The following is a 14,806-nucleotide window of genomic DNA, read 5'->3' as shown; positions in this document are numbered from 1 at the left end:
CTCGAGGGGGTGGAGCGAGGGAGCGGGGTTCGTGACAGTACTCCCCCCTCTAAAATGGATGGCTCCTGGCGGCCGCGCTCGGTTGCGAGGAAGTGGTGCTGGACGAACCCAACAAACAAAAAACCCTGAATAGACAACCCACAAAATACACAAACAAAATTGAGGGCAGTCCAAGGGGCACAGAGGGAAATGAGACAGTCCATGGGGTCAATGGGCAGTATCAAGGCAAGGTCAGGGGGAACATAGCGGACAGGCGGGTGGTCGGGAGATCTAGGGGGCAGCCATAGGGCAGAGACAGGGTCAGGGGGTCTGGAAGGCGACTGGAGGACAGGGACTGGGTCCGGGGGTCTGGAAGGTGACCACCGGACAGGAACAGGGTCAGGAGGCCAGGGAAGAGGCCACAGGACAGGGAGAGTGTCAGGGGGCCACCGGACAGGGTCAGGGGGCCAGGGAAGAGCCGTGAAAGGCGGTGCCATCAGAGGCGGCACTGTAGGCGGCTCTGGAGGTGGGGTTCTGGAAGGCTCTGGAGGTGGAGCCGAAGGAGGCTTTAGGGGCGAAGGCCTGAAAGGCTCTGGAGGTGGAGCCAATGACGGTGGCGCCGTGGGAGACTCTGGAGGGGGAGCCGTAGGAGGCTCGGGAGGCAGAGCCGTAGGAGGCTCTGGAGTCTCTGGGAGTAGAGCCGTGAGAGACTCAGGGAAAAAGGTCGTGGAAGACTTGAGAGGCTCTAGAGGTTGGGCCCTGGAAGGCTCGAGAGGCTCGAGAGGGGGAGCCATGAAAGACTCAAGAGACGGAGCCCCGAGAGGCTCGGGAGGAGGAGGAGCCCTGGAAGACTCGAGAGACGAAGCCCTGAGAGGCTTGGAAGGGGGTGGAGCCCTGAAAGACTCGAGAGGAGAAGCCGTGAGAGGCTTGAGGGGTGGAGCCATGAAAGACTCGAGAGGAGAAGCCCTGAGAGGCTTGGGAGGGGGAGCCCTGAAAGACTCGGGAGGAGAAGCCCTGAGAGGCTCGAGAGGAGGAGCCCTGGGAGGCTTGGGAGGAGGAGCTTTGGGAGGCTCGAGGGGTAGAGCTCTGGGAGGCTCGAGAGACTTGAAAGGCAGAACCCTGGGGGGCTTGGGAGGAGGAACCTTGGGAGGCTCGAGAGGAAGAGCCCTGGGAGGCTTGAGAGGAGCCCTGGGAGGCTTGGGAGGAGGAGCCCTGGGAGGCTTGGGAGGAGGAGGCCACGAGGGCTCTGAGGGGCGAGCAGAACCCGGCAGAGCCGTGGAAGACTCTGGGGGTGGAGCAGAACCCGGCAGAGCCGTGGAAGACTCTGGGGGCGGAGCAGAACTCGGCAGAGCCGTGGAAGACTCTGGGGGCGGAGCAGAACCCGGCAGAGCCGTGGAAGACCCTGGGGGCGGAGCAGAACCCGGCAGAGCCGTGGAAGACTCTGGGGGCAGAGCAGAACCCGGTAGAGCCGTGGAAGACTCTGGGGACGGAGCAGAACCCGGCAGAGCCGTGGAAGACTCTGGGGGCGGAGCAGAACCCGGCAGAGCCGTGGAAGACTCTGGGGGTGGAGCAGAACCCGGCAGAGCCGTGGAAGACCCTGGGGGCGGAGCAGAACCCGGCAGAGCCGTGGAAGACCCTGGGGGCGGAGCAGAACCCGGCAGAGCCGTGGAAGACTCTGGGGGCAGAGCAGAACCCGGCAGAGCCGTGGAAGACTCTGAGGGAACCTCTGCGGTCTTGAGCACAAGACGAGACTGGGGAGAAGGGGCCCTCTTCCTTCTCTTGCGTCCTCGGCCAACAGGGGACGTGGCCATGGGGATGGTCGAGGCTACAGGCGCTGGCTCGCCGACCGTGGCGGGCATGGGCGCTGGCTTGTTGGCCGTGGCGGGCATGGGCGCTGGCTCGTTGGCCGTGGCGGGTAAGGCTTCCAGACGGGGGCCGTGTAAGGCTTCAAGACGGGGGCCGTGGTAGGCTTCAAGACGGGGGCCGTGGTAGGCTTCAAGACGGGGGCCGTGGTATGGAACGCTGGTTCATTTTCTGCCTCCCCCACAGTAAACGAGGAACCAGCGTACAGTAGGGCGAGGTCAATAAACTGAGCCAGGTTGAGAGAGCAGCGACCACCTGGCATGAATGATGAGGTTGGCTCATTCAGTCCACATTGAAAAATGTCTTTCAGAGCCACCTCATCAAAATTCACCTGGTACGCCAGGGCACAAAAATCCATAACAAAAACCTCCAAGGGTTGACTCCCTGGCGCTTAACCCCAAGAGTCGGGCCGCTGGCTCCTTAATGTCGAGGCGGGGTTATGAGTTACACAACCGCTGCCTCGCATAAAAACCCCTTGGTCAGCGTCCGAAGAGCCAAAAGACCTCTCCGGGGTGGAGAGTTCACGGCTCAAATATGCATGGGAAGCATAAACGGGCTCAGGGGCAGACACAGGTGAAGCAGGGTGACAAAAATCAAAAATCGCACGTACCTGCTGTCCCTGGGCTGTGAGTGCGCGATCATGACTCCCACCGGTAGATCCTGTGGCAGAGTGCACTGAAAACATCCACTCTAGTGAGCTGCGCGAATTCTCCGCGTGATGCATTGTGACTGTCTTCGGTGAGGTTGGTTATTCTGTAACCCGGACACACACACACAAGATGAGACAGTCACAATGTAAGTCAAAAACTGCTTTTATTGATAACAATAAAAGCAGGCAAAAGTACAAACGGGCAAATCCAGTGAAGAGTTGTCGAGGGAAGCGTAGGGTCAAAAGCCGGGGAATCAAAGAGAGTAAAGGGGGCAAATCCGGGAGAGTAGTCGAGGGGAGCGAGGGTCAAAGCCGGGGTAAACAGGATCGAGAGGCGGGTAAACCAACAAAGGGAGTAGACAGGGGTACTAGGGGAACGAGGAGCTGGCAAGCTAAGGGGGTAATCAAGAGGAGTTCAAGAGGAGATCAAAACTAGAGCGAGACTAGCGGGGCAAAGACACGGGAAACTAAATACAATAACCAACAACCGTGAGGCGAAAGGGTAGTGATATAGGCGAGTGCAGGTGGTCATAATGTTCTGGCCATTGGGAGTGGGCATGTGAGCCCGAGGAGGGAGACCTGCTACTGAGCATGAGAGCTCGTAGGAGCAAAGCGAGCATGGAAGCTCGAGGGAGCAAAAGCGAGCGTCGCGAGCTCGAGGAGCAAAGCAGCGTCGCGAGCTCGAGGGAGCAAAATGAGCGTGCAAGCTCGAGGGGGCGGAATGAGCGTGGAAGCTCGAGGGGGCGGAGCGAGGGAGCGGGGTTCGTGACAGTATTATTGCAAAATATCTGACAATATTTATCATTGGACATTGTAATTTTAAGTAACAGAAAAACTAAACATGCTAAAATACAAAGATATTATTTCTACAGTAGAAGTCATTTGAAAGCTGTTTGATTCTGGCAAATAGAAGACTTTTTAATAAACGCATTACTAATGAATGGACTAAAATGAAATGTTCCAGTGTCTTGCGCCACCTCTTACAACTAAATGATCTCACTCACTTTTCTCAAGGTTAATGAAAAAGTTTATGTAAACACTTTTAATGAGAATATAATTAAAATATAATATTGTATATATATATATATATAATGCATTGAAATGTAAAAATATAGTAAATTTGTTAACTTTCCCTTTGATCCTGAAGAGGAGTTTTTCATGTACTACAATATTTGCATACAATTGCACATAACAATGTTGTTCTTCATAGCACAAGCTCAAGTGAAACAAATGTCATATGATATCGTATTCCCTTGCCATTCATTTTCTCTAATGTCGTAATTTTATCTGCTACTGCATGACTATCAAATATTTGCAGGCCAAAATGTGGTTTGCAAATATTGTCATACTAGAAGTACCGGTTCCATTGTCTTATTGCAGAGACACAAAAATGTTGCTTTTACTTCTCAGTCACTGTGAAGTATATCAATAGAGCTCTCCATATTATCTTCTTAATTACTCAAAAAAGATGGTCCATGCCCTTTGATTTAAAAATAATTGATGATAAGTGAATCTATATACACACTGTCTGGTTCATACATATTCTTGCACACACAGAGACATCGAATACAAAAACATTTACATGGATGAATGGGTAGATGGTTTGATGGATGGTGGGTTGGATGGATGGATGGATGGGATGGGTTGGCTCGGCATCTCACTCTGAAATGAAGTGCAAACCAGCCAGACAATCAGTGTGCTCTTTCTCCTGCTTTCAAAGTATCAAGTCCTTCTTTCTCGCTGAATTTAAGCTCCACTGTCTCGTCCACTGTTCTCTATGAAGAGTCGCCCAGCCTGTGTGCAGCTCTTGGCACTCTCTTGCATTTGATTTGCTGAGCAGCAGGGCTTTAAGGCCTAACATTTAAAAAAAAACTAAAAATCTGCCACTGATGCTCTATTTACTTCCTGCACAGTTTGTCTCTGGGTTGTTTGTTGTGATGTGAAGAAATTAGTAAGGATGAGTCCATACTTTGCATTTTCTGATGCTATGCCATCTGTTAGGAGTGTGCAGCAAAGTCGTAATCTGTATCTGTATCTGTTGCAATGGCAAAATTTTTTGGATTTGGATTTGGATATAAACAGATGTCCATTTTAAATGTGACTCTGTTCCAATTATAGTTTCCATATAACAAATTAGACTTGTATAATTGATCAAATTATTTATTTAATATGATGATTATTATTATGATGATTATATTTTTTATATATTATTTTTATCAATTTTTCTTAAGATAAAGTGTTGTCAACTGGATTGCTCTCCCTCATCATCCATATTGTCAAACAAACAAACAAACAAACCAGCTAAAAATATAATACATTAACAGCGTGACTCCTTAATGGCACAATATTAGGGCTTGGCGATATTGCAACAAAACTTAGGCTATATCTTGAAATGTTTCAGCCTATTCTATACATTTATATTTCGATAATTATGTATTTGCTACGAAATTACTAAAAAGTTTTTTTTTAATTTAACAGAGGTACCATCATTTCAGCCAAACAGACATTATAGACAAGTAGATTCAAAATGTTTAATGCATGAAATAAAAAAATAATACATAAAAAAAAATTTAGGCATGTTTTTTTTACAGATTTTCACAGAAAGAACACAAGGAAGAATAATATTTAAACATTTTCATTTATATTCAGAAATATTCAACAATACAGTCATGAAATGCATTCTTTACCTAAATACGTTTGAAAAAAAATTTTGTGTGTGTGTGTGGCATGGGGGGCGTGGTCATGTCAAGTCAAGTCAAGTTGGTTTATAAAGCACACTTAAAACAACAAATGTTGTAACCAAAGTGCTGTACAATTTTTTTACAAACATTAATAACAGAATTTAATAGCACAAATTCTGTGCTATTAAATTATAAAAAATAACACATTCATAAAACATTATAAAACCTACACAGAACCCTCTTATAATTCTTAAACAATATTATAGGCTAAAGAGAAAAAATGTGTCTTCAATTTAGATTTAAATATCGGCAGTGAGGAGGAAGACCTAACAGCAAATGGGAGTGCATTCCACAACCTGGGGGCCGCAACTACAAACGCCCGATCACCTTTAGTTTTCAAACGGGAACGAGGAATAGAGAGGAGTAACTGATTTGATGATTGAAGAGACATAGGTGCAGAATGTTGATGAAGTAAATCAGCAATGTACTGAGGGGCTAAACCATGCAAGGCCTTATAAACATACAGCACAACCTTTAAATCTAACTGGAAGCCAGTGTAGGGAAGCGAGAACTGGGGTAATATGCTCTCTTTTCTTGGTACCCGTTAGAAGTCTAGCTGCTGCATTTTGGACTACTTGCAGACGTGAAAAAGAAGATTGAGACAGACCCACATATAAGGCATTGCAGTAGTCCAGCCAGGATGTAATAAGAGCATGGATCACTATTTTCAAGTCCTTCTGTACGAGAAACTGTTTTAATTTAGCAATGGACCATAGATGAAAAAAGCTTCCTTTAACAACATGTGTAGGTCTGCGGGAGAGTGGTAAGGCTCGTCACCTGGCTCATAATTGTCTGTAATGCCTGTCTCTCAATATAGTGTTGGCGGAGGGAGACTTAAAAGGCACGCCAGAGCATCGGAGGGGGAGAGAGAGTGACCAGCGAGTTAAAACACAGAGAGAAAGAGTCTCCTGACTTCTCCCATTCCCAACAGAGCAAGATCCTTTTATAGGGTTGCCGAAGGCCCGAGTTTGGAGGAGTATGCCGTTATGGAGTCCTCACCGCTGGGTGAAGTTTTCAAGACCCTCACCAGTATTCAGCAAACACAACACCAGGCCCTCATGGAGGTACGCCTGGAGCAGGAACAATGCTTCCACGCCTACCCCACCTGTGGCCCTAATGAAGATGGGGCCAAACGATGATCCAGAGGCCTTTCTCAACCAATTTGAGAAGACCACAGAGGTCTGGAGGTGGCCTTCTGATCAGTGGACGGCCTGCTTGTTGCCCCTACTCTCCGGGGAGGCGCAGCTAGTGACACAACAACTCCCTGCTGCCAGCCTCCTGGACTACAGTCACCTGATGTAAGCCATCCAGCAACGAGTCGGTCAGACCCCGGAGCAGAGTCGGCATCTTTTCCGCTCTATGAGCTTCGGGACAGATGGCCACCCGTTCATGTTTGCACAGCAACTCTGTGATGCCTGCTGGATGTGGTTGCTGGTGGGGGGAACCCGCGGCATTGTGGGAGTCATCGTTCTGGTGGTAATGGGTGAGGTGTGTGCATGGTAACATTAACAAGTATCTGGTGGATACCATTAAGATACGATTCAGTGGGGAAAGGCATAGAGACGAGGCTGCGGTTAATACCCGTCTCACCCATCCACTAATTCTGGGAACCAATTGGCTCAGTTTTAAAAATCTAGTGAGGGTAATGTGTGTGGATGGGTCCTGTAGAGTAGTGGGGCGGGGTGTGGTGTGCGATACTATAGCTGGTGAGGTGGTGCCAGGGCCTTCAAAGCTTCCCTGTGGGGGATTTCCCTCTGGAGCAGTCATGTGACAAGTTCCTCAAGCACGCCTTTGACCAAGTGAAAGTAATTGATGGTCAACAGCTCCAGCCCGGTGTTGCGCTCACATACCCATACTTTTTTACTATTAGTAAACTATTTTTTTTTACTATTATTAAAGAGCAGTTGTATTGAGTGACACAGTACACTTAAACCAAAGAGAAAACAACTTAGCTGTTAGTACCAAAGAGCCATCGGGAAACACTCTTCCAGGTAGCTAACTATAATACAATGGCTATCCAATTAGGTCATGAAAAGATTTTGAACCATATAATGGCCCGTTTCTTTTGGCCGGGCATTCATGGGGACGTTCACAAGTGGTGTACGGCATACTATGAATGTCAGTTGGTGAATCCACCGGCCACCCTAATTTTTCCCACAGTGTCCGATATTAAAATCAGTGCGACACAAATTGCAAAATGCGTGGGCAATGTTGATATGGCTCCGAGTTATGAAATTAAATTCTTCCGTCCAGCTGTTGTTAAATTTACATATATTCAGGAGTCTTCTCCTCCCATCTACCAGTGATGCTTGATTTAACTTCCCACATCTACTACCTGCGCAAATATCAACAGCGCAACTGGTTTGTAGTTTGCCAGGTAGAAGTTACAAATGGGTTGAAATTTGTATGCTGTTTCTTCGTGATTTGTATGATGTGAGTATGATGCGTTTCATACAAGATCTTGCAACTGGACAACCTTGGAATAATATATTAATGTGATTATTCATATAAAGAGGTTTGGGCCATACAAATTACGGGAGTTTCCCAGGAGAAATAACAAAACGGGAGGGGGCGGGAGATGGGTGTAGAATACGGGAGACTCCCGGGAAAAACGGGAATGTTGACAGGTATGTCGAGATCCCCTTCGAGAGAACTGCCATGGATCTCATCGGGCCATTAGCGCAGACTGCATGCGGGCATCGCTTTGTATTAGTTCTGGTGGATTATGCAACGTGACATCCAGAAGCAGTGCCTCTACGCAACATATCAGCACATAGTGTTGTGGAGGCACTCTTCAAAATTATCTCCCGAGTGGGGATTCCAAAGCAAATCTTCACTGATCAAGGTGCAATATTCATGTCCCGTACACTTTGTGAACTATATGAATTATTAGGCTTGTTGAACAATTTAGTAAGACTTTAAAAAAATGATTAGTAAGTTCTTAAACGAAGATGCTAAAAACTGGGATAAGTGGCTCGAACCCCTGCTATTTGCAGTACAAGAGGTCCCGCAAGCCTCCATCAAGGTTTTCCCCATATTTAGATGACATCCTCAAATATAGTGCCAAAATTAGCAGCAGCAGATGCAACATCTGACTGCTGTCCTGAGAGCACTGAAACAGGCGGGACTCACGTCCAACCCGAAGAAGTGTGCAATTGGGCGGGTGGAAGTTAGGTTTTTGGAGTTCCACTTTGGTCACAGGCATGTGCATCCACAAATTGACAAAACCACAGCGATCGCAGCCTGTCCAGTGCCCAAGACCAAAAAGGGGGTGAGGCAGTTTTTGGGGCTGGCTGGCTACTACCAAATGTTTGTGCCTTGTTATTCTGATGTCACCAGACCTCTGACTGACCTTACTAAATTTGGGGCTCCCGATCCAACAGGCCTTCCTTAAGGTGAAGTCCGCACTGTGTGGGGGGCCGCTTTTACATGCACCTGACTTCTCTCTCTCCTTTTTATTCTGCAGACTGATGCATCTGACAGGGGGCTGGGCGTGATTCTCTCGCATGAGGGGGGGGGTTATGTATTTATAATAAAGCAATACAAAAATGACTACAAAAGTGTAAAGGGATCAATGGAAAGGAGGAGGCGAGAACCGGCTTTTCAATATAAATAATATTTTAATGAGAAACTTAAAAGACAACATAAACACACACATGACGGACATGTCCGCTAATGATCTCTCTCTCCCGCACGACACCCTGCAGTCGACCTTTATACCTCGGAGGCTTGATTAGCCTAATACGGGACCGGGTGCGTAGGATCACGACCCGGCCCCGCCCTCCGCACTGCCACAAAAACATTTAGAAGTGAGTAGTTTTTAGATTTACAATTGTACTGTAAAACACTTTCACGAATCAGCCCCCAAATGTACTCATCATACTTTATGGTGTCCAGCAAGGTCTTGATGCTGTTGTAATCCTCTTTGAGGTGCACTGAGTGAGCCAGGGGAAGATACAAGTACTTGTTACCATTATGGAGCAGCATGGCTTTGAGGCTCCAGGATGAGCCGTCAATGAAGATGCGTCACTCATTCTGGTAACAGGTGATTCCGATTGCCTCGAACAGACTGGTCACATTGTGGCAGAAGCAGACCCCATCTTTACAGGTGAAGAAGCTGGAAAAATGTTGGTGACACTTCCTCTGATCTGTTACTTGCATACTTTCATCCCACAAGTTCCACTGCTAGAGCCTAGACGTCAAAGGCTGGGCATTGAACTTGGTGAGACCAAGATCTCTTATCAAGTTGTTGTGGTCTTTTTGGTTGGGGTAGTATGGGTTTCTCTCTACCTTTGAATTTGTAATCTGGATCCAAAACGTCTTCCTTACTCTCTGACTAGCTGCTCGCTTCTAAAGATGGCTGCGCTCTCTCCGGAGTAGTGGATATGGGGAGCTTCATCCTCTGCTTGGACCATGCCCACTTCAATGGCTCCACCGCATGAAGGATACCAATGCGCAAATCACTTGTTGGTACCTGGCACTTCAGCTAGTCAAGTTCAAGGTTAGCAGACCGGATGGGGCTCGGGCCTGAGTGGGGGGGGGATGTGGAGGGGGATGTGGTCATGTGTCTGTCAGTGGGGAGAGAGGAAACGGTAAGAGCCATCAAAATGGTAATTACTGGCTCTAAACACCTTTGTCTCATTTCAGGTGATGGCGGAAACAGGCTTTAAAAGGCCAGCGGAATGCCAGACAGACAGAGAGAGTCTGATTCACACACAACTATAGAATGCTGGAAAGCTATTTATTTTTTTGTATCTGATGAGTTTGTTTTTTTTTGGAAAACAGAGTTTGATTGAAACCTTGAAAATAAAAAGAGCACTCACATGGACTGCGACACAGACTCCCACTTGCTTCTTTCCACCTCACACTGAGAAAGTTACACTGCCCTGAAAGAGCATGACATTTGTCTAATGATGCACTCTTAAGGAAATCAAGTGACCATAAAAGCACATTAAAATCATTTTGATATTCACAATATTATTGAAATGTATCCTGCCAGCAACATAAGTATTATGATATCACAGCCCTATACAGCCCTACACAACATCAAGTGTTTGTTCTTTACAGGTTACTTGCATTTGCTTTGTTTTACAAATAAATTGCTTTTATTGATCAGAAACTTTATACCTCCCACTCTGCCTGCTCGCCTGCTTGAGGAGCGAGTGAGAAACAAAGGCATGTTCTTGTATATCTTGCTCTAAATGTTTTAGACATTTACAAAGACATTTCAAAAAGTGTGTGTAAATGTGTGTATATATATATATATACAGTATATATACAACAGTAAGTTCCGGTCCTCAAATCGAATCTCCATTAGTGTTGATATTCTCACACCATCATCACTCAGATGCTTCACTGTGTGTATCGCTCCGCTTGTGTCCATGTCATTCTAAACTAAAGTGTAAGTGCAGTGCAGATGTGTTTAGAGATATGTCTCTTACATTTAATTTTGTGACATAACATTCTTTAGCCAGCAGGTGGAAGCAAAATACAATTTTTGTGTGCCATATGAGCCAGTTGGTGACATGAAGTGAGTCAGCATCACTCAGTGTTTATCTTCAACAGCACTTCTGTGATCGCTTGTACTACTACTACAATACAAAGCTAAGAAATACGGCTTTCAACTAACAACTTCAGCATTAAGGGTGATCACAGCTGAGAGACACAAGAGACTAATTCATTACACAAACTTAAGGTGCTTATCTCTTACCTGACTTTCTACATTGGAAAGTACAGAATGGCGGAGAACATTGCGATTTCTATAGTAAAAGACTCTTGCACACCACGAAATAGAGAGGAATTCCCCCACTTGGATATTTTTCCAATGAGAACATAGGATGAATTTCACCAAAATGACCTGAAAAGCTGACATAACATCATCATCAACACAACAGGTGACTGTAAACGCTCCATCTCTCATTCTCTCTCTCGCTCTCTCTCTTGTTCATTGAATTGTTGTATATAAGCAATATTGCACTCGCAATCGTGCCATATGGTCCTAAATCAGTACTGATGTAATTACCTATGGCACACGGCCTGCGGCAGACTAACAGCAGTACTGATATAGGGCCATATCGCACACTTGCTCATGTAATATTGAATAAAACAAAACTGGTAGATATATATATATATATATATATATATATATATATATATATATATATACGTATATATACTGTATATATATTCATCGATATCAATGATGCTCTCGACAAGCTCAGATTTCTGTGACTTTTTTATTTTATTACTATTACCTAATTTCTCAGATACATGTTACCACATGAAGCACATTTTTAGGTTACCTCAAAAAAACAAATTATATAATTGTGGCAGGGCGGAGGGCAGGGCCGGGTCGTGATTCTACACACCCGGTACCTTATCAGGCTAATCAAGCCTCCAAGAGGGATAAAGGCCGACTGCAGAGGATTGTGTGGAGAGAGAGATTGTTTACGGACATGTCTGTCATGTGTGTTTGTGTCTTTTGTTTCAGTTTTGTTCCGTCCGCCAACCCAGATAGCAAATTACATCTGGCCCAGTTGTGGCCCACATCTTCCACATTCTTCTAACCCACATACCACATGGAATGACGGCAATGACTCAACCTGATTGTGGCTGCTAGAAGTCAGCCACAACCAGACCAGATGTGGGCCACATCTAATTATCCTATAATAAAGAAAATACTCATATAGTCTAAATTGATTTATTAAATATACACATTTTATAAATACATATAAATATTTATAAATAATAAACAAAAACAAGAAACAAAACAGATATTATATAAAAATTATATAAATATAAATACATCCGATACATAGAGAATTCCAATATATATTCAAATATTCTCACTAAATTGAATACATTGTTGAACCTGCAACAGAGTCTTTAAGTGGAGAATTCAGATCAACAGTTTGATAACTAGCAGGGCAAAATGGGAGTCCTGGCAGGGGTCAAACCAGAAGGAAGTCCAAAGAAAACATTAGTCCAAGGTCTACACATTAGCAACAAGGTCAAGGGCGAGCGAGTGTCAGAACCAGGAAAAAACATTAGTACAATGTCTAAACATTAGGAACAAGGTCAATGGCGAGCAAGTGTCAGAACCAGGAGAAGACAAGATCTCAATTTTGTTCTCTTGCACGACAGCCTCCATCCCTGTCTGCAGCAAGCTGCAGCCATCTTTTGACCCAAAGTTTTATTTCTTGGTCTGTTGCAGTAGCAGTTAAGTGGTTTCTTCTGACAGAAGCTACAATGACAAATATATGACCAACATTAAGGTGGCAAATAATTATTGTTATTTATTATAAATCTAACATTTATAGTGTACAATTTTTAGCTGACACCAAACAGCATGAATAAAATCACACTAGTTATTTTCAAACAGGTTGGCAGGTCTGAAAATTGAATCAGGAAAATGGTTGATTCTCTACACTGGTATAAACAATTAATGAAACCTGTAAGATTTGAATGTCGTGTTAGTGAACTGACACAGTATATACTTACAGCTTAAGACTTCTGCCTCTCCACGTCTAAACTGTGGGGTGCAATTCCTTGCTGTAAAGAATAATTGGTGGGAGAGGCCAAAGTTTAGCAGTACCTTTTAGCACATGTTATATGGGTAAAATATGGGTATGGGTAAAATTGGAAGAAAACTGTTTTATTGTAAACTCACATTCATGGGTCACTGATGTGTGTTTCACAGGTGTTGATGTCCTCCTTTGATTGCTGATTGCTCTTTTCATAGCTGTAGAGGATAATATAGTTACATACTGCAACTTTAGGTAATTTGTATTTGGCCCCCTGATATCATCAAAACAAGGCAAAAATATATTGTCACCCCTGTAATTGGCTAACATTTTTTAAGATATTAACACAATCTTTAAGTTAAAAAGCATCATTACATATCTGTGTTTCAAATACTCACAATGCATAGTCTCCGCCTCCTCTCTAGACAATTTTGCGGTAGCTACCGCTATAAAACATTTTCTCAAGTCCTCAATCATCATACGCACGTGTCGGTGATGTAGTTATGAAATTAGGGAAGGCAAATTAATTGTAGGTCCTAATATTAATTTAATAATAATACTAGCCTTATAACAATAATAATAATTTAATAGCCTACATTAATGGGAAAACGAGCCAATTATCACCATGATAATATCCCCTACTAACTAACTGTATCAAATTGATGTTTTAATTGTCTGCTGTCGCATGCATATCTACTCTGTAACTCGCATGTCCTATGTTTTCAAATACTCACAATTCATAGATTCCGTCTCCTTCCTGGTCAGTGGTTGAGAGTAAATCCCTGCTCTGCTGGTAGCTGTACAGGAAAAAATTGGGAGAAATGGGAGAGGTCAATGTTCAGGAACATTCAAGCATGTTTAAGTCTAACTGGTATCAAACTGATGTTTTCATTTTCTGCTGTCGCATGCATACTCTGTAACTCGCATGTCCTGTGTTTTCAAATACTCACAAATCAAAGTCTCTGCCTCCTTTCTAGCCAGTGGTTGAGAGTAATTTAAATACTGTAAACATTGTTCACTGATCAATATTTATAAAATCCTAAATTAAATCGGTTCATTATATAAAGTGATTGTGTCTCTACAGAAGACTTAAGAAGAGTTAAACCACTCTATTAATATTTACATTTACATTTACATTTATGCATTTGGCAGACGATTTTATCCAAAGCGACTTACAGAGCCCTTATTACAGGGACAATCCCCCGGAGCAACCTGGAGTTAAGTGCCTTGCTCAAGGACACAATGGTGGTGGCTGTGAGGATCGAACTAATATAGATTTATTTTAGAATCTCTGTCTCATATTTTCCAAAGATGAAAAAAGTCTTATAGGTTAGGAATTACATAATTTTTATTTTTTGGATGAACTGACCCTTTAATAATTGTATTTATAATAATAAGAACATACTTGATGCTGATGTGAGTTTTTACATAATGATTAACTTTAATCTTTTCATATTAATTATTATTAAAAAATTACAGATAATATATCTTTGTGTCTCTGGGTGCATGAGAGAGAGAGAGACAGAGAGAGAGAGAGGTTTAACAAAAACTTTATTGTTACAATTAACAATCATACATCACAAGTTATCAAAATAATTTAGTAATGCAATCTTAAAAAGAACTAAAAGAATTAAATTCACAAATCATCATCAACCTCTTATTAACAAAATAAAACAAACTCAAAAAAAAAAAAATATTATTCCTTTTTAAAAAAGTTAAAACAACAGACCATCATCAACTGTACATAAAATTCCATTAACTCCACAAATTTCAGAAAACCTCAACATTGATAAGAGCATAATAAGCTAATTCAACTTTAAGCCTTCCTGCATTCATATTCCTAAACATAATTTCAGCATCTGTACTAAACCCTTGTAGTCCCTTATTTTTTCTTGTTTTCCAAATCACTAGTTTTGCTGTTCCTATCAAATAATTTAGTAAACATGCTTTCCTTCTGATAGAAAAACTATACTTCACTCCTCCAATAAAGATTTTCTCTGAGAACTCCTCATTAAAAGCTTGAAACCAATTTGTAAGAATATTAAAAAGGC

Source organism: Xyrauchen texanus, chromosome 2, assembly GCF_025860055.1.
Source record: "Xyrauchen texanus isolate HMW12.3.18 chromosome 2, RBS_HiC_50CHRs, whole genome shotgun sequence".
Classification (NCBI taxonomy): Eukaryota; Metazoa; Chordata; class Actinopteri; order Cypriniformes; family Catostomidae; genus Xyrauchen; species Xyrauchen texanus.
This window is presented reverse-complemented; position numbering follows the sequence as displayed.